Source organism: Gopherus evgoodei, chromosome 9 (genome assembly GCF_007399415.2).
Source record: "Gopherus evgoodei ecotype Sinaloan lineage chromosome 9, rGopEvg1_v1.p, whole genome shotgun sequence".
NCBI lineage: Eukaryota > Metazoa > Chordata > Testudines > Testudinidae > Gopherus > Gopherus evgoodei.
In genome coordinates this window covers 57,405,214-57,430,018 of record NC_044330.1, presented here as the reverse complement: position 1 = coordinate 57,430,018, position 24,805 = coordinate 57,405,214, and the positions used below count along the sequence as shown (strand labels likewise).

The 24,805-nt window shown below is 51.9% G+C and overlaps 1 protein-coding gene across 4 annotated transcripts in view; it reads right to left on the bottom strand.

The window, feature by feature from the left end:
• HDLBP (high density lipoprotein binding protein) overlaps window positions 1-24,805 on the bottom strand; it is a 109,503-nt gene that overhangs the window by 53,823 nt on the left and 30,875 nt on the right. Inside the window, exon 1 of one of the 4 annotated variants that reach the window (XM_030575998.1) lies at window positions 15,749-15,832. The exons of the other annotated variants lie outside the window; for them this stretch is intronic. The gene's annotated coding sequence lies outside the window, so the exon portion shown is untranslated. Of the gene's footprint in view, window positions 1-15,748; window positions 15,833-24,805 lie in introns of those variants that run through there. 4 annotated transcript variants of the gene reach the window in all.

Here is a 24,805-nt window from a genome sequence, read left to right as displayed (position 1 = left end):
TTCTCAATAAGCCAGTACCTCTATCATTTCTTTGACTGCCCCAAAGCATGCTAGAAGTGTCACAAAAGTCAAGACTCAGTCTTTGCTGCTAAGAGGTCACAATCTAAACGAGATATGACACAATAAGTGATGGTGATTGACCAAGGGGGATGGGGGAAGAGGAGGAGGAAAGGACAAGAGTAGCAAGATCACCACAATGTGAAGGCCTGATCCAAAATTGACTGAAGATCTTTGGGAGTCTTTCCACTGTCTTCAGTTGGCCTTGGGATCAGGCCTAGACACGATGGTTCCCTTAGTTTTTGGTTTTACAAAAACTGTTTACTCACCTTTTCATAACTGTTGTTCTTTGGAATGGACATGAACAATACCTCTCAATCAGGTGTGTGCACATGCATGTGCACAGTAGCCGGAAGATTTCTCCCCTAGCAGTATCTGTTGGGTTGGCCTGGGTGCCCCCTGGAGTCACGCCTTCACTGCGCCCAAAAGAGGGGCCTACCGACCCACCACCCCCTCAGTTCCTTCTTGCTAGCTACTCCAATAGAGGGGTAGGAAGGTGGGTATTGGAATGGACATGAACACCACATCTCAAAGAACAAGGGTTATGAGAAGGCAAATGACCATTTTTTCTTTAAGTGCTTGTTCATGTCAATTCCAATCAGGTGATTGACAAGCCCAAGTTCAGGAAGTGGGGTCAGAGTTGTCACTGAATGGAGCAGTGCTCGTCCAAAGGCTGCATTGCGACTATCCAGCAGGCCAGAGACATAGTGCGTGGCAAAAGTATGGATGGAGGACCACATCGCTGCTCTGCAGATATCCTGAGTGGGAACACGAGCCAGGAACACTGTTGATGAAGCCTGTGTCCTGGTGGAGTTCGCAGTGACTGGAGGTGCAAGAATCCCCACCAGCTTATAGAACTCACAAATACAGGACGCTATCCATGACGAGATGCGTTGTGACAATATTGGCTGACCTTTCATTCTGTCCACCACTGCCACGAATAACTGGATCGACTTTCTGAATGACTTTGTTCTCTCCATGTAGAAGGCTAGCGCCCTGCAGACATCCAGTGAGTGAAGTCTGCTCCCTGCTACTGGAATGCGGCTTGGGGTAGAACACGGGGAGAAAGATGTCCTGGAAGCGGGATCTCCAACGCCTGGGTCCGACTGAGGTCAGAGAGCTGCCTCCATGAGGAGGATTTTAAGCCACTGCTTCCTTTGTTTAGAGTTCTTGGTCAGAATTTTCAACATATCTTGCAGCAATCTTTTTGGTGACCCTTGCCCAGACACCATAAACAGGAGGCATGGGGCTCACTTTTAGGCAGTCCTAGCAAGTCTTGAAGCTGGGGGATCACGGCATCTCCCAGTGGCAAATAAGGGGGAGGAGAGGGGAAACTATTAACAGCGAAAACCGAAATTACTGCTAAGCCGCTTGCCGAAGCAAGAGCACGGGGAAAAGACGGTTACTCACCTTTGTAACTGTTGTTCTTCGAGATGTGTTGCTCACATCCATTCCAGTTAGGTGTGCGCGCCGCGCGTGCACGTTCGTCGGAAACTTTTTACCCTAGCAACTCCAGTGGGCCGGCAGGTCGCCCCCTGGAGTGGCGCCGCCATGGCGCCCAATATATATCCCTGCCGGCCCGCCCGCTCCTCAGTTCCTTCTTGCTGGCTACTCCGACAGTGGGGAAGGAGGGCGGGTGTGGAATGGATGTGAGCAACACATCTCGAAGAACAACAGTTACAAAGGTGAGTAACCGTCTTTTCTTCTTCGAGTGATTGCTCACATCCATTCCAGTTAGGTGACTCCCAAGCCATACCTAGGCGGTGGGGTCGGAGTGAGAAGTCGCGGCCTGGAGCACTGCAGTTCCGAAGGCCGCATCCTCTCTCGACTGCTGTACCAGGGTAGTGGGAAGCAAAGGTGTGGACCGATGACCAGGTAGCTGCCCGACAGATTTCCTGGATGGGCACACGGGCAAGGAAAGCCAGCGACGACGCCTGCGCCCTGGTAGAATGCGCAGTCACACGGCCTGTAGGGACATGGGCCAAGTCATAACAGGTCCTGATACAGGACGTAACCCACGAGGATAACCTCTGGGAGGAGATAGGAAGCCCTTTCATACGGTCCGCTACCGCCACGAAAAGCTGGGGGGATTTGCGGAAGGGTTTGGTCCTCTCTATGTAGAACGCGAGAGCTCTACGGACATCCAGCGAGTGGAGCTGCTGCTCCCTGCCTGAGGAGTGAGGTTTTGGGAAAAAAACCGGGAGGAAAATCTCTTGGTTGACGTGGAAGGCTGAGACCACCTTGGGTAGAAAGGCAGGGTGTGGTCTAAGCTGCACCTTGTCTTTGTGGAAGACCGTATATGGGGGGTCTACCACAAGGGCTCGGAGTTCCGACACCCGTCTAGCTGAGGTGATAGCTACTAGAAAGGCAGCCTTCCAAGAGAGGTAAAGCAGGGAGCAAGTAGCTAACGGCTCAAAGGGGGGCCCCATGAGCCGGGACAACACCAGGTTAAGATCCCAGGTTGGAGCAGGGGGACGGACGTTAGGGAATAACCGTTCCAGCCCTTTAAGGAATCTCGACACCGTCGGGTGAGAAAAAACGGAGCGACCGTCTGCACCCGGGTGAAAGGTGGAGATAGCTGCTAGATGGACTCGCAACGACGATAAGGCCAGACCTTGCTCCTTGAGGGACCAAACATAGTCTAAGATTTCGGTTACCGAAACCTCCATAGGGCGGAGATTTCTCTCTACGCACCAACAGGAGAAGCGTTTCCATTTCGCCGAATATGTGGCTCTTGTGGACGGTTTCCTGCTGCTCAAGAGCACCTCTCTCACAGGCGTGGAGCAGCGCAGCTCGGAACCAGTTAGCCACGCAGGAGCCACGCCGCTAGGTGCAGCGACTGCAGGTCTGGGTGACAGAGAGACCCGTGGTCCTGGGTAATCAGGTCCGGATGAAGGGGCAGGGGAACTGGGTCGGCTACGGCCAAGTCCAGCAGCATGGTGTACCAGTGCTGTCTGGGCCATGCCGGGGCCACCATGATCACACGAGCCCTGTCTCTGCACACCTTCAGGAGGACCTTGTGAACCAGAGGGAACGGAGGAAACGCATAGTACAGGTGGGTCGACCACTGGATGAGGAAGGCATCCGCTATCGACCCCGGCTCCCTGCCCTGAAAGGAGCAGAACGCTTGGCACTTCCTGTTCCCCTTGGACGCAAAGAGGTCCACCCGGGGATAACCCCACCTCCGGAAAATGGAGAGAGCGACGTCCGGGCGAAGGGACCACTCGTGTGACAGGAAGGATCTGCTCAATCGATCCGCCAGCGTGTTCCGTACTCCGGGAAGGAAGGAAGCCCTGAGGTGATTGGAGTGGGCTACGCAAAAGCCCCAGAGTCGTATCGCCTCGAGGCACAGGGAGGAGGACCTGGTGCCGCCCTGCTTGTTGATATAATACATGGTCGTCGTGTTGTCCGTGAACACGGCTACACAACGACCCTGAAGCTGATGACAAAACGTTTGGCAAGCAAGGCGGACCGCTCTCAACTCCCTCATGTTGATGTGTAGCCCCACCTCCTCCTGGGACCACAGGCCCTGCGTCCGCAGGGTCCCTAGGTGGGCCCGCCAGCCTAGATCTGAGGCATCCGTTGTCAGGGATACCGAGGGCTGAGACGGGTGAAAGGGAAGACCCGCACACAATACGGACTGGTCCAACCACCAGCCGAGGGAATCTAAGACCTTCTGGGGGATTGTGATTAACATGTCTAACGGTTGCCTTGCCGGCCTGTAATGACTGATAAGCCACAGCTGGAGAGGCCTCATGCGGAGCCGAGCGTAGTCGGTCACAAAGGTGCACGCCGCCATGTGGCCTAACAGGGTTAGACATGTCCTCACTGACGTCAACGGGGCTGACCGCAAGCGTTGAACGATCGCCGCCATGGTCTGGAACCGCTGCAGAGGCAGCGAGGCCCTGCCCACAGTGGCGTCCAGGACGGCGCCGATAAATTCCACCTTCTGAGTGGGCCTCAGGGTGGACTTGTCTGTGTTTATCAAGAGGCCCAGACTCGCAAACATGCCGGTGATCACGCGGACATGGCTGTTCACCTGCTGTTCCGACGTGCCCCGAATCAACCAATCGTCCAGATAAGGGAACACGTGGACACGGTTGCGCCGAAGATGCGCCACGACAACTGCCATGCATTTTGTAAACACCCTCGGGGCCGTGGACAGGCCGAACGGGAGGACTGCAAATTGATAATGAAGAGCCCCCACAACGAAGCGGAGAAAGCGTCTGTGGCGCGGCCAAATGGCAATGTGGAAATACGCGTCCTGCATGTCGAGGGCGGCGTACCAGTCTCCCGGATCCAGGGATGGAATAATGGTCCCCAGGGATACCATGCGGAACTTCAACTTCACGAGGTATTTGTTGAGCTCTCGCAGGTCGAGGATAGGCCTGAGGCCCCCCTTGGCCTTGGGGATCAGAAAGTAGCGGGAATAAAACCCCTTGCCTTTCTCGTTTTCCGGAACCGCCTCTATAGCTCCTTTGCTGAGGAGCGTCTGCACCTCCTGCCGAAGGAATTGCTCGTGAGAGGGGTCCCTGAAGAGGGACGAGGAAGGAGGGCGGGAAGGAGGAAACGAAACAAACTGCAGGCGGTATCCCGTCTGCACCACGCTTAAGACCCAGCGGTCCGATGTTATTTGGGACCACGCCGGGAGGAAAAACGAAAGGCGGTTGGAAAACGGGGGGGAAGGATCCATAGGGGAAACTGTTACTGTGCCCTCGAGCGCACCTTCAAAATGAAGGCTTAGGACCAGGCGGGGGTTTTGAGGAGCCTTGGTTCTGCCCCCCTTGGTTCCCCGACTGCCTGCGCCTCCCGTTCCTGCCGCGGCGCCTGTAAAGGTCCTGCCGCTGGCGGAACTGGGAAAACGGCCTGCGTTGTTGTTGTTGTTGTGGCCGGAAGGGTCTACGCTGCGTCACGGGAGTGTGCATCCCGAGGGACCGCATAACGACTCGGTTATCTTTCAGACTCTTGAGTCTGGGGTCTGTTTTGTCAGAAAACAGGCCCTGGCCTTCGAAAGGAAGGTCCTGTATAGTATGCTGGAGCTCCGGCGGAAGGCCGGAAACCTGCAGCCAGGAGATGCGACGCATCGTAACTCCTGACGCAAGGGTACGGGCAGCCGAGTCCGCAGCGTCCAAGGAGGCTTGCAAGGCCGTGCGTGCGACCTTCTTGCCTTCGTCCAAGATGGCCGTAAACTCTTGGCGAGCATCCTGTGGCAGCAGCTCCTTAAATTTGTCCACTGCCACCCAGGAATCAAAGGCATATCTGCTCAGCAGGGCCTGCTGGTTGGAGACCCTGAGCTGCAGCGCCCCAGCCGAATACACCTTACGGCCAAGGAGGTCCATCCGCCTGGCCTCTCTTGATTTGGGGGCTGGAGCCTCCTGGCCATGACGCTCCCTATCGTTCACTGATTGAACCACCAGTGAACACGGAGTCGGGTGTACATGGAGATATTCGTATCCCCTAGAAGGGGCCATGTACTTCCTCTCGACGCCTTTTGCTGTCGGAGGGATGGAGGCCGGAGACTGCCAGATGGTGTTGGCGTTGGCCTGGATGGTTCGTATAAAGGGCAGGGCGACCCTGGTGGGAGCATCAGAAGAGAGGATGGTTACAATTGGATCCTCTATCTCCGAGACCTCCTCCGCCTGCAGACTCAGATTTTGAGCCAATCGCCTGAGGAGGTCTTGGTGCGCCCTGAGATCCAGCGGGGGGGGACTGTTGGAGGAGGTACCCGCCACCGCCTCATCCGTGGAGGAGGATGATGAGACCCCCGGCACGAGAGTGTCTAACTGAGGGTCTTCCTCAGCCCTCGCCTCTGCCTCCGGAGCCACAGCGGAGTCCTGCTGCTTGGACCCTTCCTCCCCTTCCGGGGAGGGAGGGGGGCGAGACAACGAGGCTTCCGGGGCCCTACGCTCCGCAGTCGCCGGCCTAGCAGGGAGCTGCTGGGGGCCCTGGGCCTGATGGTACGCCCAGGGTGTCCAGAATCCCCACTGTTGTGGGCCTTGGTCCTGCAGCGGCGGATCACCAAACAGCGCCGCCTGCCGGTCGGTGCCCAGCGCATAGCCGCTGTCCGTCTGGGAGGATACGGACGGCTGTCTCGAGGGCCACGGTGGGGCCGACCCTGGATGGTACGGGTCTGCGCGGGCCGGCACGGAGGATCGTCTCGGTGCCGGGGACCGGTGCCGGGAGTCATATCGGTGCCGGTACCGGGACCGGGACCGGGATCTGTCACGGTGCCGTGATCCTGATCGGTGCCGGGCGCCGCTTTGGTGCCGGGACCTGCTACCAGCTCGGTGCCGGGAGGTCGACCGGGACCTGCCACCAGCTCGGTGCCGGGAGGTCGAGCGAGACCGGGACCGGGACCTGCCACCAGCTCGGTGCCGGGAGGTCGACCGGTGCGGCGAGTAGCGTCGGGACCTGCTCCTGGAGTCGCGGTGCCGGTGTCGACTGGAGCCTGACCGCGACCGTCTCGATGCCGACCGGTGCCGCGAGTGCGACCGGTACCGCTGAGGGGAGCGGTGCCGGGACTGCGAGCGGCGTCGGGATCTGGAGCGCCCAAGACGTCGGGACCTGGATCGGGAACGACTGTCTCTGGGCGGTGCCGACATCATGGGCTTGCCTCTGGACACGACCCGCACCGGAGGTACCGGGGGTGGCAGCCGAGTGGGCTCAGTCAGGGCAATAAGGTCCCGAGCCGAGGCGAAGGTCTCCGGTGTGGATGGGACCACTATCTCAACCCCAGATCTCATGGGGGAGCTCGGCGGCACCGGACTCAACGGACCCGCCGGGCCCGGAGTCAACGGTGCTGACGGTGCCGGCGGCGCCGCGGCCGATGTCGAGGCCGGGCGCTCTAGCCGGGTCTGCCTGGCCGGAGTATTAGACTTCGACGGCCTTGGCTCTGGCTCCAGTGCCGGAGAGGGTCGGTGCCGAGGAGTCTTCTCAGTGCCGGAGCGATCCGGTGCCGGTGCCGATACCACGGCCTGCGAAGCCGTCGGGTCAAGTGCCGCCTCCATTAGGAGAGTTCGGAGCCTTTGATCCCTCTCCTTCTTTGTCCTCGGCTTAAAGGCCTTACAGATGCGGCACTTGTCGGATCTGTGCGATTCCCCGAGGCACTTCAGGCACGCTTCGTGGGGATCGCTGGTAGGCATGGGCTTCTTGCAGGCCGCACACTGCTTGAAGCCCGGCGAACCAGGCATGAGCCCGGTGCCGGGTGCCGGGAAGGGCTAAGCCCCCGGCGAAGAAGTACTTTACAACTAATTAACTTAACTATCAACTTAACAAACTAATTAACAACTATAATGGAACTAGAGATAACGATAGATAACGATAGATAACTAGGAGAGCTAGGGACGTGGAGGACAGCTATGCCGCGCTCCACAGTTCCAACGACCGACACGGCGGTAAGAAGGAACTGAGGAGCGGGCGGGCCGGCAGGGATATATATTGGGCGCCATGGCGGCGCCACTCCAGGGGGCGACCTGCCGGCCCACTGGAGTTGCTAGGGTAAAAAGTTTCCGACGAACGTGCACGCGCGGCGCGCACACCTAACTGGAATGGATGTGAGCAATCACTCGAAGAAGAAGTTCCAGCTACCATCACTGGTGGTAAGAAGGAACGGAGTGAGTGGCGGGTTGGCAGGGCCCTTTATTGGGTGCCATGAAGGTGCAATCCCAGGGGGCGCCCAGGCTGACCCGATAGATGCTACGGGGGGGCGGGGGGGGGGAAGGGGTGTGTGGAGAAATCTTTCAGCTACTATACACACGCACGTGCACACACCTGATTGGAATTGAGATGAACACGCATTCAAAGAAGAACAAACATTAAAGTTACTTGTATTATAGTTATAGTAGCCAGCAGGGAATACAAGGGGAAAAGGTTGAGGGAAGGTGAAGCTAGCCATTCTGTTAAATTAGAGCACTGCCAGCAACATGTTCTGGAAGGAATATGCCAATATATTTGTATGAATGGCTAATATTCTAAGTTAAGAAACAAACTCTAGTCTCGTCAATGGTAAGAATGGAGTCTCCATCCCTAGAGGTTTTTAAGGCCTGGCTTGACAAAGCCCTGGCTGGGATGATTTAGTTGGTGCTGATTCTGCTTTGAGCAGGGGGTTGGACTAGATGACCTCCTGAGGTCTCTTCCACCCCTAACATTCTATTATTCTAATGACAGAGTCAGTGTGATAACATCAAGGTTAATAGCCCCAAGCAGGTTAAGCCATGATGGTACAGTCAAATAAAGTATGTTAAGTCATACCCTTCCCAGAGTTTGAGCCAGAGATAGTGACACGATGGACACGAATATGGCTGAAGAGGGCTTCACCAATCGTGACCCATGAATAGCAGTAAGGATACAGAAGGAATATTACTATCCCGGCCATAAGCAGTCACAATCTACACAAAAGCTGCAGATTTCTGTACTGCCTAGAACCTGAATCCATTCATGTTGAAGACTGCAGTGCGTAGATGTCTGGAAGCTATTCAGATTTCCCAAAAGAACACAATTTCCTGCTAAACAGGAGTGGGCTAACTTTGCACATGCTCTGCTCCTCAAAGGTTATGGTTAAGGACAAGGTGTTGGTGCACTGTGACCTAATTTAGTGCCCATCTGACAGGGACTTCGGAGCACAGCTGCTGGTTTCACTGAGTCCACACCAGCTGCAGTGATTCTCCTTGCAGTCAACACCAGAGCAATGTATTTAGGAACAGGAATCCCTGAGGTTTAGCAGTGTGAATTACTGCTCTATTACTGGTAGAGCAGACTGAGGCCATGTCTACATCTAAAATTTTGCAGCGCTGGTTGTTACAGCTGTATTAGTACAGCTGTATAGGGCCAGCGCTGCAGAGTGGCCACACTTACAGCAACCAGCGCTGCAAGTGGTGTTAGATGTGGCCACACTGCAGCGCTGTTGGGCGGCTTCAAGGGGGGTTCCGGGAACGCGAGAGCAAACCGGGGAAGGAGACCAGCTTCGCCGCGGTTTGCTCTCGCGTTCCCGGAGCCACCCTGCAAACCGCAGGGAAGGAGACCTGCTTGCTCGGCGGTTCGGGGAACGAGAGAGCAAACCGGGGAAGGAGACCAGCTTCGCCGCGGTTTGCTCTCGCGTTCCCGGAGCCACCCTGCAAACCGCAGGGAAGGAGACCTGCTTGCTCGGGGTTCCGGGAACGAGAGAGCAAACCGCGGCGAAGCTGGTCTCCTTCCCCGGCTTGCTCTCTCGTTCCCGGAACCCCGAGCAAGCAGGTCTCCTTCCCTGCGGTTTGCAGGGTGGCTCCGGGAACGCGAGAGCAAACCGCGGCGAAGCTGGTCTCCTTCCCCGGTTTGCTCTCTCGTTCCCGAACCGCCGAGCAAGCGGTTCTCCTTCCCTGCGGTTTGCAGGGTGGCTCCGGGAACGCGAGAGCAAACCGCGGCGAAGCTGGTCTCCTTCCCCGGTTTGCTCTCTCGTTCCCGGAACCGCCGAGCAAGCGGTTCTCCTTACCTGCTTGCTCGGGGTTCCGGGACCGAGAGAGCAAACCGGGGAAGGAGACCAGCTTCGCCGCGGTTTGCTCTCGCGTTCCCGGAGCCACCCAGCAAACCGCAGGGAAGGAGACCTGCTTGCTCGGGGTTCCGGGAACGAGAGAGCAAACCGGGAAAGGAGACCAGCTTGATTACCAGAGGCTTCCTCCTTCCACGGAGGTCAAGAAAAGCGCTGGTAAGTGTTTACATTGGATTACCAGCGCTGGATCACCAGCGCTGGATCCTCTACACCCGAGACAAAACGGGAGTACGGCCAGCGCTGCAAACAGGGAGTTGCAGCGCTGGTGATGCCCTGCAGATGTGTACACCTTCAAAGTTGCAGCGCTGTAACTCCCTCACCAGCGCTGCAACTTTCTGATGTAGACAAGCCCTGAGTGGACATTGTTAGTCTCCACAATTACTCAAGCTGTGAGATACATTGCAGTCCTCAGAGAGTCATGCCAGGCCAGAACTGAAGTGGCCATCAAGTCAATACATTCAGATAATGGGCCACTTATTAAACCAAAGGGATGCCACACCTTTCGGGGAAGTATGGCCATACTTTCTTTTCACCCAACAAGCCACGTTCTCATGTTTTAAATGGCTTTGTTTCACTGGAAATTTCAGAAGTCCACTGGATGAACTGCAGTTCCTAGGCAAAGGGGAACAACATGGTACTCCCAGCAGCTTTTCTTAAAATTTTGTTCTGAATGTGTGTATGCAAGAACAAATATGTATGAGACTACATGGCAAGCCACAATTTAGATTTTCAACAGGATCAGCATTTTTGGATAGCAGTAGCAAATCATTGCCATTTTAATCTATTTTTAATTAAAATGATTCTCATTTGGGTAATCAAGTTAAATTACATCACATATATAATCAAATGCACAGAAAACAGAAAGGGTGGCTGGGGTCAGCTCCCTTCGACCCTGCAAAGCTCTGGAGTCCTGTTATTATCCCAAGGTGTGACTCCATTCATGGACCTGCTTACCCATCTTCAGAGTAGGGACTTCATCTGTATTTACTGCACGTACTCTACAAAACATGCTGAAAAAAGTGCTTTCAGATAGATGCACTCCTAAATATAACCAGCCTAGAGACTGATTAGTTAAGAACATTATAGCATATTTCTGCTCTCTGACCACTCCTATTTTATAACTACAGCCAACTTTTCCACCTTAAAACTCAATTCTCATCCATGGCCAGTGATTGTTTCCTGTACTCGTGTCAGACCACAGCCCTGACAGCAACATCCACTATGAGAGTGGAGTCCCTAGTTCTGCATCCTTCTGAGGTAGGGTATGTCTACAAAGCAATTAAATACTCGCAGCTCATCAGGCTCAGACTGCAGAGCTGTAAAAGTGTGGTGCAGACATCCAGACTTGTGCTGGAGCCTGAGATCTGAGACCCTGCGACGCTGTCCCAAATCCAGGCGCCAGCCCAAGAATCTATACCACAATTTTACAGCCCCGTAGCCCAAGCCCCACAAGCCTGAGTCAGCTGTCAGGACCAGCCATGGGTGTTTAATTGCTGTGTAGACATACCCTGATAGCCCCGACAGAGCAGTGCAGGCTCCACACTTTCCTTTGAGGTTGAAAATTAATTCACCTTTCCAGGATGGTCTGTGAAAATTCCCCTCAAGACAATCTAAGATCCAACCTGTCTAATTAAAAGGACAAGAGGAGATCAAAATACAACAGTTTGGTCTTGCAGGGTGACATGGTAGACAGGTTATGCAGTCCAGACAGGTTAGTTACAGTGAATGCAAGCCGCCCTTCTATTTTTGGAAGTGCGCCTTCTCCCCCCATGCCCTCACCCTTGCCCTCCCAATTTCAGCCTCTGAGTGCCATCACTCTGGCCCCACTTGGTCAGGCAGCCTCTCAAGACAGTCTCTGATTTCAGGTGTTTTATGCTGCCTCACAGATCCCATATAGCCTGTGCCCTTTTTGATGTTAAAGGTGGGACAGAACATACTGTCCCATCAGGCATGTTGGGTAAACTTACATCAGCATTTAATAAATATAATATCTGATCTGGGGGAAATTTCAGTCCGTTCTTCATGTGACAAAGCATCCTTGATCTCAGCCCCCACAAATCTAGCTTTAGAATTATTTCAATTTCTTTTCACGAAACCTTACATTTCAAATATACCTTTGATCTTGCCTATACTTTAATCAGTTTAAGACAAGGTAGTCAATAGGTGGATGGTGGGTCAAATCTGGACAGCCAGATGCTTTAGAATGGACCCTGAATTTTTTTTATTTACTAATCATTATTTTCTCTGGAGTTTGGACCTGGATTATACCTTGACCAAGAAATCTGGACCCTTGACAAAAAATAATTGACTACCCCTGGATGATTGGATACTGGTGTCTGGTTTACATATCACTTCTAAGGCTGAAGCTGTTAAACTGACTCAAGCTTTGGCTGCCTTCAAACTGACAAGATTTTCTTTTTTTGTAGCTTCCTCTTACCAACGTTTCTAGTAGATTGTTACTTGACAGATGAAAAGCAATCTATTCCAATCACACACAGATCGAGAGTAATTCAGACAATTTGTTATAATGCAAGCATATTCTAACAAAGGCATTCATAGCAGATTCTGAATGGGACTTGACATTTTGCTTAAGTGAAGCCTTATGTCTAAAGTAAAGAGAGAAGAAAAGTTTTTTTTTTTAAATAGGTAATTAGCATATCTGAAATCTGTACATGTGCACACCTGTGAGGGGGTGCAGGCAGACTTCCAAACCATTCTGAAGTTTAGAAAGACTTTAGGAGTTCCCTGCAGAGCAAGCAGTGTCAGTGTAGAGCAGAAAGTAATTTTCGCAAATGCCACCTCAGCACTGCCTGTACCAGTGACCATTCATAGCTTCAGAGAGGGGGAGGGGAAAGTGATGACGGGGCGGTGCAACCTTAAAGGGCCAGTAAATCTATCAAATCCCTCCCCAGTTAACTGCATCTACAAGACTACTTTATTCACAAAAGCTTGAGCTTTAACCAGGCCACCCAGAAAGATTAAGAGTTGTTAAACACCAGATAATGCCCCTTACAAAAACCTTGTCCTCTTCAATATGGTCAATTATAAATTGATTAACAAACTTCATTTGTGTATTAGTCTAACCAGTGTTTAAGTGCTCTGAAAAGCTACTGTACTAGTCCCAACTCCAATGAAATTTAATCCATTTCTCCTTAAATCACCAAACAAGTTTATAGATACATACATCCAAGATGCCTAGTCCCTAGTTATTTATACTTTTCTAGGCCTTGTGATCTATGGCACAATAACAGTGAGACTAAAGATTGGAGGGGGAGGGTTGAAAATGAATGGGGGAGGGGGGAGAAGAATAGACAAACAGATATTCACTGGTTGGAGAGGAACCAGGGACATGGTAATACTGAAAGAGCTAGAGTTGATAGCAGAGATCAAATTATATAAGTTTGCAATGTGATACATCAAAGAAAAAAAAAGGCTAGGTCAGTTTTGAACTGCAGATGAAGAGTAATCATGTCATGGAAGCAAGAAAAGGCAACAATCTCTCTCGATCTGAGAGCACCACACTAAGAATATTATGTTCAGTTCTGTGTATCTAGATTACTAGGAAGATATTGACAAATTGGAGTCTCACTTTTAGCCTCACTACAGAAGAGCAACCCAAATGATTAGGAGGCAATGGGGATTAATTTGTGAGGCATGTAACATTTACAGTATGGTTAAGAGATGACATGATCTTCTACAAGTATTTGACACACACCAAGGAAGGACAGGAATTCTTTAGGGAAGGTAACTAGGAGTAACAGGATAACATTAAGGGGAAAAGCTAGTAAGTTACTCTGATATTCATTCTAACTGTGATACCTACATAGAAATAACCTCTTAAAGGAAGTGCTTGCAATGAGTCACCTGAGACTCTAAAACTGAAGTCACTTGGGAGAGGGGGGCAAGGAAAGAGATACAAATATCAGAACCCCACACTTGCAGTTATATGGATCAAATTACTGAAAGCCTAGTCACACATTAATATCTAATTATTTAAATCAGCCTTGCAAAATTGTCAGAGAAATCACCAGTTAAAGCACAAAAGCACCTCACCTGCTCTTCACCATAAAATGAATGGCAAAGATTATTTTACTTAAAAAAAAGGGGGGGGGGGAGAGTTACACCAGACAAATAGCATTTTGCAAGTCCGATCTGGCATTGGACAAGATCCCAAGGCAGGCCATTTTGTTACAATTAAAGATTTCTGTACACCAGGTCTAACTGGATGTAAAGCCCCTCTAGTCAGCTTCTGGTGGTAGGTATTTGAACCACTGCCTTCCACTCTTTTTTCTTCACTAAAAGGAGAGTCATCCAGAAAACCTTCTCATTAATAAAACCTACCCAGAATCTCTCTACCATGCCTGACCGCTACTCAGTCTCACCTACACATTGCCATTCAGAGGAACCCTCCTTTCATATAGATCCCATCCAGGAACTCCGGCTCTTGTCTAGGCTAGGATAAGAAGCATAACCGGTGGCTGACATCCTAGGAGTCCAGTGTAGCCAAGACACTGTATACTTTAACATTTGTTATACTACTATAAAGTGCAAGTTAGGCTCCCTCCTAGGGTTTAACACACAGAGAACACATTAAAAACCGTGTGCTTTCTCTACATTAGATTACAGACCATGTTACCAGTACACCTTTAAATCCCAGTCTAGACAAAACCTAAATCTGCCCTCCTGCTAGACAGCCCAAACCCGGAAACCACAACATTTTATCCCCCCTCCTTAAATGTATGTAAAGCCATCCTCACCCAGTCCCACCCAGACACTCCAGATAAAGTAATTTCAAAATGATAAGATTGGGTCTATGAGTCAACCACTCTCATTCTCAAGTAATTAAAAGCAGAACATTGATTTTATAACCAGCCTCCCCCAACTCCTTATGCCTTGCTTTTATTTACTGTCATTATTTCATCTTCTCCAAATACATACAGAGAAATAAGATCAAGATAGTTAATTAAACCCAGCCCTACTCAGACAAATATACAGTACCTACCCAGAACTCCGCTAACCCACCTGATGGGACTTTCTTGGTGTACATTAAAACCTCTGATGTGCTGTGCAAATTAACAAACTATGGAGTGGTTTCTAACAAACAGGTCTAAAAGACTAAAGTAAGTCTGAAAAAGATCCTGATGGGGGGGGACAACTGAACTTTGTACAATTCTTACAAATATCAGCTATGAACAATGTCAGAAATTTCACAATCCCAGCTTCAAAAATGACTAGCTTGCAACAATCTTAAAAAGTAAAACAGTCAAAGCGACATAAAGTTAGCAGCAACACCACAATGAAGTTACACTTCATCCTTCTTATTAAATGTTTGTTGAGCTGTTTTGGGGATGGAAGGGATGTTGGCTGGGCTGATTTAAGGGAATTATCACGCAGCCCTGAAACCGAGCTGGAGGGGAGGGTGCTTGGCTGCTCTCTTGCGGCCACTGCCAGCGTCATCATCAAAATCCCACGTTAATTCAGCAATGCACCCCTCCCCCCTCGAGCAAAAGAGAAGGGGGAAAAAAAAAAAGAGACAAACAGTGAAAATGGAGCCAGGCGCCGCGAGCAGCAGGTCTGGGAACAGCCCCACGTGCAAGGCGCAGACCGAGCGAACGCACGAACAGCAGGTGGGCGCCCAGCTAACAACGCCGGCTGCAGGGGCCCAGCCAGGAGACACCCCGCGGGCAGGCAGCGAGCCCGAGCCCGCTCGGCGCCAGGGCACAGCGTCCTGCCCCGCACGGGAGACAGGCGCGCAGGCAGCTGCAGCACCGAGCCCCGCGCCCCCGGGGGTCACCAGCCCCCACCTCGCGCCGGACAAGGCCGGGCAGAAAGTTCGTGCAAAGTTCGGCGGCGACGGCGCTGCCGGGCGAGAACGGGCCCATGCGCAGTAGTGACACGTAGGTCTTTCCCCCCCAGCGGCGGCACCCGGGGGCTGCGGGAGTGAAGCTCTCAGAGCGGCGCGGGGCTCCGGGCAGGGAGGGGGCGGGGGGCAGGCAGCTCCCTCCTCTGCCACTGCGTCTCAGCCTCCACGTCGGCAGCTTGGCTCCGCTGCCCGCGCCGTCCTCTCCAGCCAACTTGGTGCCACGGGCCCGACCCGGCCCTTCGGCTGCAGCGGGCGAGGGCCGAAGGGTGCCCCGAGCCCCGGCCCCCGCCTGGCATGCAACTTACTCCGGCCGGTGCCCTGCTAGCTCTCTCTGCTGGAGAAGCCCCGAAACGCTCCTGGGAAAGCTGCGAGGCACCTTCCCCGGTTGCTATATAGGGCGGGCGGCTGCCAATCCCAGCCACGCACGTCAGAGCCATGCCCCTTCCCTTCCAGGCCCGGCCTGGCCCCGCCACCGCAGCGCCGCCGGCAGGGCGCTGCCCCGGTCGGGTCCGGTCCAGAGGGGCGGCTGGGCCCCGCTGCGAGACCTTGGCTCCAGCGCCTCCCGCTCTAGACGGAGGCGGTAGGTCCTCAGCTGCCCCGAAGATCAGCATGATAACCTTCCTCTGTCTCCCTCCCGTCTGCAAAGTAGGAGGAGGTGAGCTCTGCGGGTGTGACCCCCAATTAGCTGGAAGCCAGGAGCGCCCCCCCCCACACACAATTCCACTTCCCCACATTCTGACAGTCCAGTCAAGCGTCAGGGTTGATCTGTCCATTTGGAAAGTTCAGGTACATCAGCTACAGGGAAAAAGTCACTTTGATTTCTGGACCAATGTCCACGTTGGAAGTTACAGAGCTGTGCTGGTAAATTATACCACTATAGTTCTACTGCTTTCCCTGTATAGGCAAGCCCTTAGTGTTAATGCACTAGTGTTTGTAGAGTGTTCTGAAAAGCAAAGACATAAGGTTTTAGTACTATTTTAGCACCTATGTTTCCTATGGCTCACCTTTTACATACAGCACTTTACACAATGTCTTGTGCTGCTTTGAACTCTCTCACCCTAAATAGCTGGCCTCTACTCAGTCACACCTGGCTTGAAAGCATACTTTTGTAAAACTTCTCAACATTAATCTAAACAAGGATATAAAAATACATTTGCTTGGTACAGTGATTAGACCTTCATCTGGTTGATTTTAGAGTTTTTTCTATCTTGGGCTTTTGTCCTGCTGCCCACCATTGTAGTATCTGAAGGTTTTCCATGTACAATGGATTGGCAATAGCAAAGTCCCCACTCTAAGACTAGGTGTGGTAGCTGAATGGTTGAGGTGCTCTACTACAGTCTTGGAAGTTGTGGATTTGAGTCTTGCCTCATCTTATACTGAAAGGTCACTTCCAGTTCATCTAGCTACAACATGGGTACCTGATCCTATTGGGTTAGGGCAGTCAAAGGCAGCCAGCTGTAATGCTGGCTTGTGCATGGGTGGCTATGAAACTAAGGTGCCTTAACTGGGAGAGACAAGTGGGGGGGCGGGGTGGAGTGTGAGATAGTATCTTTTAGTGGACCAACTTCTGTTGGTGAAAGAGACAAACTTTCAACCTACACCGAGCTCTTCTTCAGGTCTGCTTAAACCATGGCAACAGCTGAGCACAGAGGAACTTTGAAGTTTCTAGCAGACTTCATGGTGTTATTGGCTCTTCCCCTTTATCAGGTATAGAAAGTGCTATAGGGTAGAGGGCTTTTTGGAGTGGGGATGGGGGTAATCTGAAACATTATGTCTGAAATGTATAGTCTGTTTAACTTAGGCTGTAAAATGCTCAGGGAAAGAACTCAGTTGTTCCCTACTTTTATAGAGTGAAATGTATACAGACAGTATTTAATTAAATAGATTGAAAAGACCCAGTAGGGAATCTAGTCCATCCCCTGGAAGCTAAAAGCAATAAACTTTAATATGCTTCAGCACCCAGTATACTGTATATCTACTGGTCCTCCCACGAGCACATTTTCACTTCTGCTGTTTTATGTGGCAGAGGCAAGGTCCATGCAGCTGGCTTGACACAGCACAAGTCCCAGGCAAAACAGAGAAACCCCTCTCGCCATTTCAGATTCCCTTATAGTTTAAGGTGCAACCAAAAATCAAACATATGTAAAGTCTCTGACCCTATTCCCTTCATGCAACTAAACAGCATCTAAACACTACACCAATATTAAACAAGGCATTTCTAGAGTCTCCCTGGCCTGATTGCCAGAAAGCTGGACCCACATACTCAACTTTTTAGGCTCCTAGCTTCCACTGATTTAAATGGGAGTTACAAGCCTAAATACCTTTGAGCATCAGAGCCTTATTTCCATCCATTTTCTCTGTGAAACAATAAGTCCTTTTAAGCCTCTGAGTGCACCTAGTTTCAGCTACACCCAATTAGCTCTTGTGCAGGTAGGTAGCCTAGCGTTGCCCAGGTTACCCTCAGCACAGGGAGGCACTGCCAGATGAAATCCCCATCTAGAAACCCCTGCTGGGATTTATCTTCCTTTCCCCAAATCTCCATCTGATTGTCTGGCTCACTAGGGCATTCCTTAGGGACATACTGCATCATATCAGTGATAGGGGTCCACATACACCTATCACATTGTAGTTATCCACATGAAGTTCTAGTCTCCCAGACATTACACGTTTGTGGATCTTCTCAACCGTATCCTTCAGAGGGAATCCTTGGGTGGCTTGGCTTTTTAACCATATGGCTCCAACTACAGAACAGCAACACACAGCATGAGATGGAGTGTGCCACCAGGCTTTGTGACAGAGGAGGTTCTAGAAGGACCTATCACTGCCTCTACTTCTAGAGTGGAGATTTCTGTTGTGGGAAAAACCTTTCACAGGCTGTTCTCTCTCTCTCTCTCACACACACACACTCTCTCTCTCTCCTCCCACAGGAGGAGGGTGGGGAGAGAGAGAGAGAGAGAAAGAGAAAAAGCTTCAGAGATGTTCTGAGGACTGTTGTGACCTATTTCCCTGTCTTCCCACTGCAACACCACCAGTGGGAGCAACCTGCCATGGTCACTTTCCTTCCCAGGGCCGGTGCAAGGATGTTTCATGCCCTAGGTGAAACTTCCACCTTGCGCTCCACCCTCTGCCCTGAGGCACCCCTCCCCCGCCTCAGCTCACCCCTGCTACAAGGACGAGCACCCTGAGCACGCTGTGGCTGCTTCTCTTCTCCTGCCTCCCAGACTTGCGGCGCCAGTCAGCTTAGGTGCCGCAAGCCTGGGAGGAGGGAGAAGTGAAGCAGCTCACCCCTGCCCCGCCTCCTCCCCAAGCACACCATGGCTGCTTCACTTCTCCCACCTCCCAGGCTTGTGGCGCTTAAGCTGATTGGCACCGCAAACCTGGGAGGTGGGAGAAGTGAAGCAGCCACGGCGTGCTCGAGGAGGAGGCAGGGCAGGGGTGAGCTGGGGCGGGGAGTTTCCCTGTGCGCCGCCCCCCCTTGCTGCAGAAGGCCCTCCCCATGCTCCCCTGCCCCAGCTCCCTTCCCCTAAATGCTGGCAGTGACTGGGGCAGCCGAAGATCTGGCCACTGCAGGCGCTGCCAAAGAAAATGGTGCCCCCCAAATCCCAGCGCCCTAGGCAACTACCTAGGTTGCCTAAATGGTTGAACCGGCCCTGTCCCTTCCCTCCACAGAGTTCTTGAAGGGTTGTTTAAAGCCTGCTCTTCTTAACATTCTCTGTCAGGGTGACCACATACTGAAAACAAGCCATCTGTCATGGAGGCATGTATACTGTGGGTTTGGTAGGGCGCAGCCAGGAGAGCTGAGGCATCAGGGGAGAAGAGGGTGCCCGCTTATTATGACATGCAATGCCCCACCTCTCCCTTCCCTGATACCGTGTGGATTTGGCTGCATAAAGAGAGGGAGACTGGCTTGAGGACTAGTGAGAAGAAGAGCCAACAACTAGGCATCATGGGAAATATGTTAACTTGTGACAAGTGGAGCAGTCCTTGATGAGTACATATGCTCCAGCAACCTATTGTCAGTTTCCCCGGCTCAGCTGCTGACAGTGCCTGCATATGGCCAATCTGAAGGAATGCACAGAAACTGGCACAAAACGATGCAAAACCCTCAGGGACACTGGGTCAGGCCCTAAAAACAGGACATGTCATGACATTCTAAGAATGGAAAAATGGGGAGAAAGAAGCCTCTCTGAGTCCTGCTCTCCTTAGGAACAGAGATTTCTAGGAAGGGAAAAACTTGGCCCCTCAACTTCTGGTGCAAAGATGCTGGTCTTTCAAGCCACATTCACCCTCAGACAACTTGGGATCTTTCCAAGGGCTTTTCAAGCGTTTTCTGGTGTTGCAAGGGATGCATACTTTGTTCTGCAGCCAAGGACCGCAGGTCTTGTTTTGAATTCAACCCAAATGTGCTAAAAAAAGTGGTGAATATAAATGTATGATTCATTATATTTTAAAATTTCTAAAATGTAACTAATAAGCACCCATCTTGTGCTCTGGGTGCTTATCCCACACACTGAAATCACAAAATAATGCAAGAGAACTGTCCATAAATATATCTACCTCAGTTGCATTAGAGAACAGAAAAAAAGATGGGCTTTGCAGCATGCTCAAAAGATTAACATATCTAGGCTCTACAGCACAGATTCTCAGAAGTATTTAGGCTTCTAACATACTAACATTCACTGAAATCAGTGGAAGTTAGAAGCCTAAATACCTCTGAGGATCTGGGCCCAGCAGACTAAGGAGGGAAGTGAGTTCCAAAACAGAGGACTAGTCATAAGGAACACCTTGCAAGTTCCCTCTCGTTTATATTGAGGGAGTTCCAGCTTTACCAGCTCTGCTGATCTCAATTTTGGCAGTACTAAGGCTGCGTTAGAAAGTACTTGTTTATTTCTTTTAGGCAGGCTACTGTTTTAAAAGAAGGTGGAAGGAGAACTCAGAATGAAGGCCTTACACATGTCAGAGAAGACTGAAACTCTCCCACAAGCAAAGCAAGTTACTCCATGGAGCCAATAATTTGTTTTCATGGTATACACTCAGATACATTGTTTATCACTGGAAGAAAACTTTTGATAAGGTTGTGATAATATAGATCACCATGTGGGGGGAAAGAGAGAGAAAAAAGTACTTTGCTGTAAAAAGTGACTCAATGTTGTTATGCAACTCTCTGTGCACTTCCTATATCAATGACTTCCCAACCAAATTTGCATCATTTGCAACTGGATAGGAAAAAAGTTCTCACCAGAGATCTGGAAGTGAAGCTGTGTTCCTTCTGATTCATTCATCATCACCAGTAATAAAGATTCCATTGGCCAAATTCTGCCATAGGTTACACCTACACAACCCCACTGTCTTCAGTTGTCCACTGTCTACACTTGAGTGTAGGACAGCGGTTGGCAACCTATGGCACGCGTGCCAAAGATGACACGTGAGCCAAATTTTAATGGCACGCGGCTGCCTGCTGGGACTCCGCGTGCCATTAAAAATCCTGCCCGGCACAGCAGGCTGCGGTCCCGGGCTGGAGCACCGGGCCAACTGCAGCAAGCCGGAGACCCCTCCCCCACTTTCTCCCCTCCCCTGGAGCCCCGCCGACATGCGCACAGAGCTCTGGGGGCCGGGGCTGTGTGCTCCAGCGGGACAGTGTTTGGCTCTGTAGGGAGGGAAAGATGCTTCCCGCTCACCCAGAACCCTGCCGCCACACATGCAGCGCTCTGGGGACCGGGACTGCGTGCTCCCTCGGGGAGGGAAAGATGCTTCCCGCTCAGCCGGAGCCCTGCAGAACACGTGTCCAGCACTCTGAGGGGCGGGGCTGTGCGCTCCCATGGGGTAGTGTATCTGGCTCTGCTTGGAGCCTCAAGGTAAGGGGTCCGGGGCTGGGGTGTGTGTGGATAAGGTGGGGGGGGCAGTCAGGGGACAGGGTGGGTTGGATAGGGGGTGGGATCCTGGGGGGGTGGCTAGGGGCAGGGGTCTTTGGAGGGGGCAGTCAGGGAGCGGGGGGGTGGATAGGGGTCAGGGCAGTCAGGGAGCAGGGAAAAAGGAGGGTCCTGGGGGGGGCAGTTAGGGTTGGGGGGTCTCTGGATGGGGTGGTCAGGGGGCAAGGACCTGGGGGGGTTGGATGAGTCAGAAGTTCGGGGGGGGGCTGTCAGGAGGTGGGGGTGTGGAGAGAGGTTGCGGCAGGCAGGGAGCAGCAGGAGGGTTGTAGGGGCGGGGAGTGGTTGGATGGGGCGCAGGAGTCCTGGGAGTCTGTCTGGGGGTGGGGGTGTGGATAAAGGTTGCGGCAGTCAGGGGACAGGTAGGGGGTGGGGTCCTAGGGGGGCAGTCAGGGGACAAGGAGCAGGGAGGCTTAGATAATGGATGGGGCCTGGGATGGAGCCCAGGAGGGGGTAGTCAGGGGACAAGGAGCGAGGGGGTTGGGGGTTCTGAGGGGGGCAGTCACCCAGCCCTCTGCCCTGACCCCCCACACACATATACACCCAGCCCTCTGCCCTAAGCACCGCACACCCACACACACCCCAGGCCCCTGCCCTGGGCCCTGTACCTCCCTCATACACACCCAATCTCTGCTTGACTTCTTCACCACCACCACCACAACCCCAGCCCTGACTCTGGCACCCCCACACATACCCAGCCCCCCCCGCCCTGACACCTGCACTCCCTCACATGCCCCCAGCCCTCTGCCCTGACTCTTGCACCCTCCCACATCCCCAGCCCCCCCACACCCAATGCATCCCCCACATCTCCACCCTTACCCTGAGCTCCAAACTGGAGCTCCTGCACACACACACGCCTCACATTCCCACCTGCACCCTTCGCATCATATGGGAGTTGCCCAGGTAAGTGCCCCACACCCAAACCTCCTGCCCCAACCCTGATCCCCCTCCCTCATTCTAGCTCCTGGCCAGACCCTTTACCCCCAGCCCTGTGCTCAGTGCACTCCCACCCTCAGCTCAGTACAGAGAGAGGAAGAGAATGGACCAGAACCAGGGAGAAGGTAGGTACCCACTGCATGTGGGCAGGGCTGGGACCCCAGACTGGCAGCGAGCTGAGTGGAACCGGCAATCAGGATCCCGACTGGCAGGAGCCAGCAGATGGAACTCCTGAGCGGCAGTGAGCTGAGCCGCTCAGCCCACTGCTGGTCTGGGGTCCCAGCAACCAGCCCCGCACAGCCTGCTGCCGGTCTGGGGTTCTGGCTGCTGGACCCTTGCCAGCTGGGGTCCCGGCAGCAGGCCCTGCTCAGCCCACAGCCGGCCAAGGTGAAGAGAACCCCAGAGCAGCAGCAGATTGAGCGAGCCAGCGGCATAAGATCAACATTTTAATTTAATTTTAAATTAAGCTTCTTAAACGTTTTGAAAACCTTGTTTATTTTACAATACAACACTAGTTTAGTTATATAATATATAGACTTATAGAGGGAGACCTTCTAAAAAATATTAAAATGTATTACTGGCACGTGAAACCTTAAATTAGAGTGAATAAATGAAAACTCGGCACAGCACTTGTGAAAGGTTGCCGAACCTTGATGTAGGGGCAGGTTTGTATCCCTAAATGGTGCTCCTGTTGAATGGAAAAGCACCCATACCTGAGCCTAATATGAATGAATAGCCTGATCCTAACCAAGTAGTTTTATAAAGAAGTTCCCCTTACCATAGTAGGAAAGCTGACCAAAGAGTCTGAGATCACGGTGAATTTGTGAGACTGTTTAACTTGACTGGGCTTCTCTGTCTATCAGCCTATAAGCAATGCAGTGTCCTTATAATATCACTAAATGCTCCACAAAAAAGGCCAAGCAAAATAGGTTTGAAAAATGAAAGTAACTTATTGGTTTGGAAAGCGTTCTAAAGTGAGCAGGATAAATAAGAGCAACCCCCCATCTGAAGAAAGCGGAACTGCAGCAAGTTGGGGAGTAGGTGGTCATGATTTACCTATGGTAAAGTGAGAGGAAGCATTGTGTAGTGGTGTGACTAAGTGGGGGATTTACTTAGTGTTTTGCATTAATATGGTGTGTGCCTCTTTGTGCGTGTTTAACAAGAGGGTGTTCGTTGTTGCAGAGGGCCAAGACTGACTACACATAGCAGCCTGGACCCCGGACAACAGCCAGGACCCTGTAGAATTTAGCAACCAGTTACCTGGAGTCCTACCCCATCTTGGGAGCAAGCCAGTTCTTGCCAGTGGGAGGACAAAGGGCTGAGAAGAGAGGGCCCCCATGATCTGACTAGCCGATTCTGGCCAGTGGGAGCAAAGGACGGAAGAGAGGGCCCAGGTGATCTATTTGCTCAGGACTGAAGACAAAGGATGGAGGAGGGGCTGTTGGGAAGGTGATATATATAGGATGGTCGGCTGGAAGTACGTGGCTTCTGGACTGGGGACAGAGGGCAGCCTGAGCCAACTGGACGCTGGACAGACCCAGATGGACAGGCTTGAGGGCCCTGAGAACTTTTTGTGCTGTGTCCAGACATACAGTAAACCCTTCTGTTTTATGTTGGCTGAGAGTCATTGCAATCTAGAGATCAGGGTTGCATTGCTCCCTCTAAGTGTGGAGGTTCTGGGGGTCCAAAGCGAATAGACTTCCTGAGGGGACTCATGGAGACAGACAGGTGTGCTGAAGGCTCAGAGAGGTGGGGTTCCAGGAGGCGGTGAAGCTCAGGGCTTAACCCCCAAGAGAGAAAGTGACTCCCAACAAGTGCTATCACACACTGAAGGAGGTTCCTCCCAGGGAACGTACAGAGCTGAGAGTGCACAGGTCCCATGAGACCATGACAAGTGGTTAATGCAAAAGGCAGAGTCAGGAGACATGAAGTTGATTTCCAACTCTGCCGTGACTTTCTGTGTTGGCTTGGGAAAGGCTCAACTTTTGTGTCTCAGTTTCACCAGCTATAAAAAGGAGAAGATAATCCTTATCTACCTCACAGATTGTGATTTAATTACAGGTTGTACAGCACTCTGTTCTTTGGATGGAAGATATCATAGAAGAACAAAGTTATTATATGTCGCTAGAGAGAGAAAGAGGAAAGTCAGCGGAGAGCCCATTCTAAATGGATTTACAAAGCAAGAGAAAGCAGCAGATGCTGTGTGTGAGATAGTCCTGCCATTTAACGCAAGAGAGCAATCTGGCTGCTGTTTTATATTAATTTGGATTTTAGACACTAAGGATTTGGGAACACCAAAGGAGAAACTACTATAGTTAAAATGGAGTGTAATTAAATATAAGTAAGGATTTCAGCACAGTATGACTTTCTAGTAGCATTTTCTAGAGATGTTAATAGGCAGACTTATGAATCAGGGAGATATGGAAAAAGATTGCCATGCCTAAGGAAAACTCCAGGATTCTGGTCTGTATTAAGGGGAAATGCTTGTCAAACAGAAGG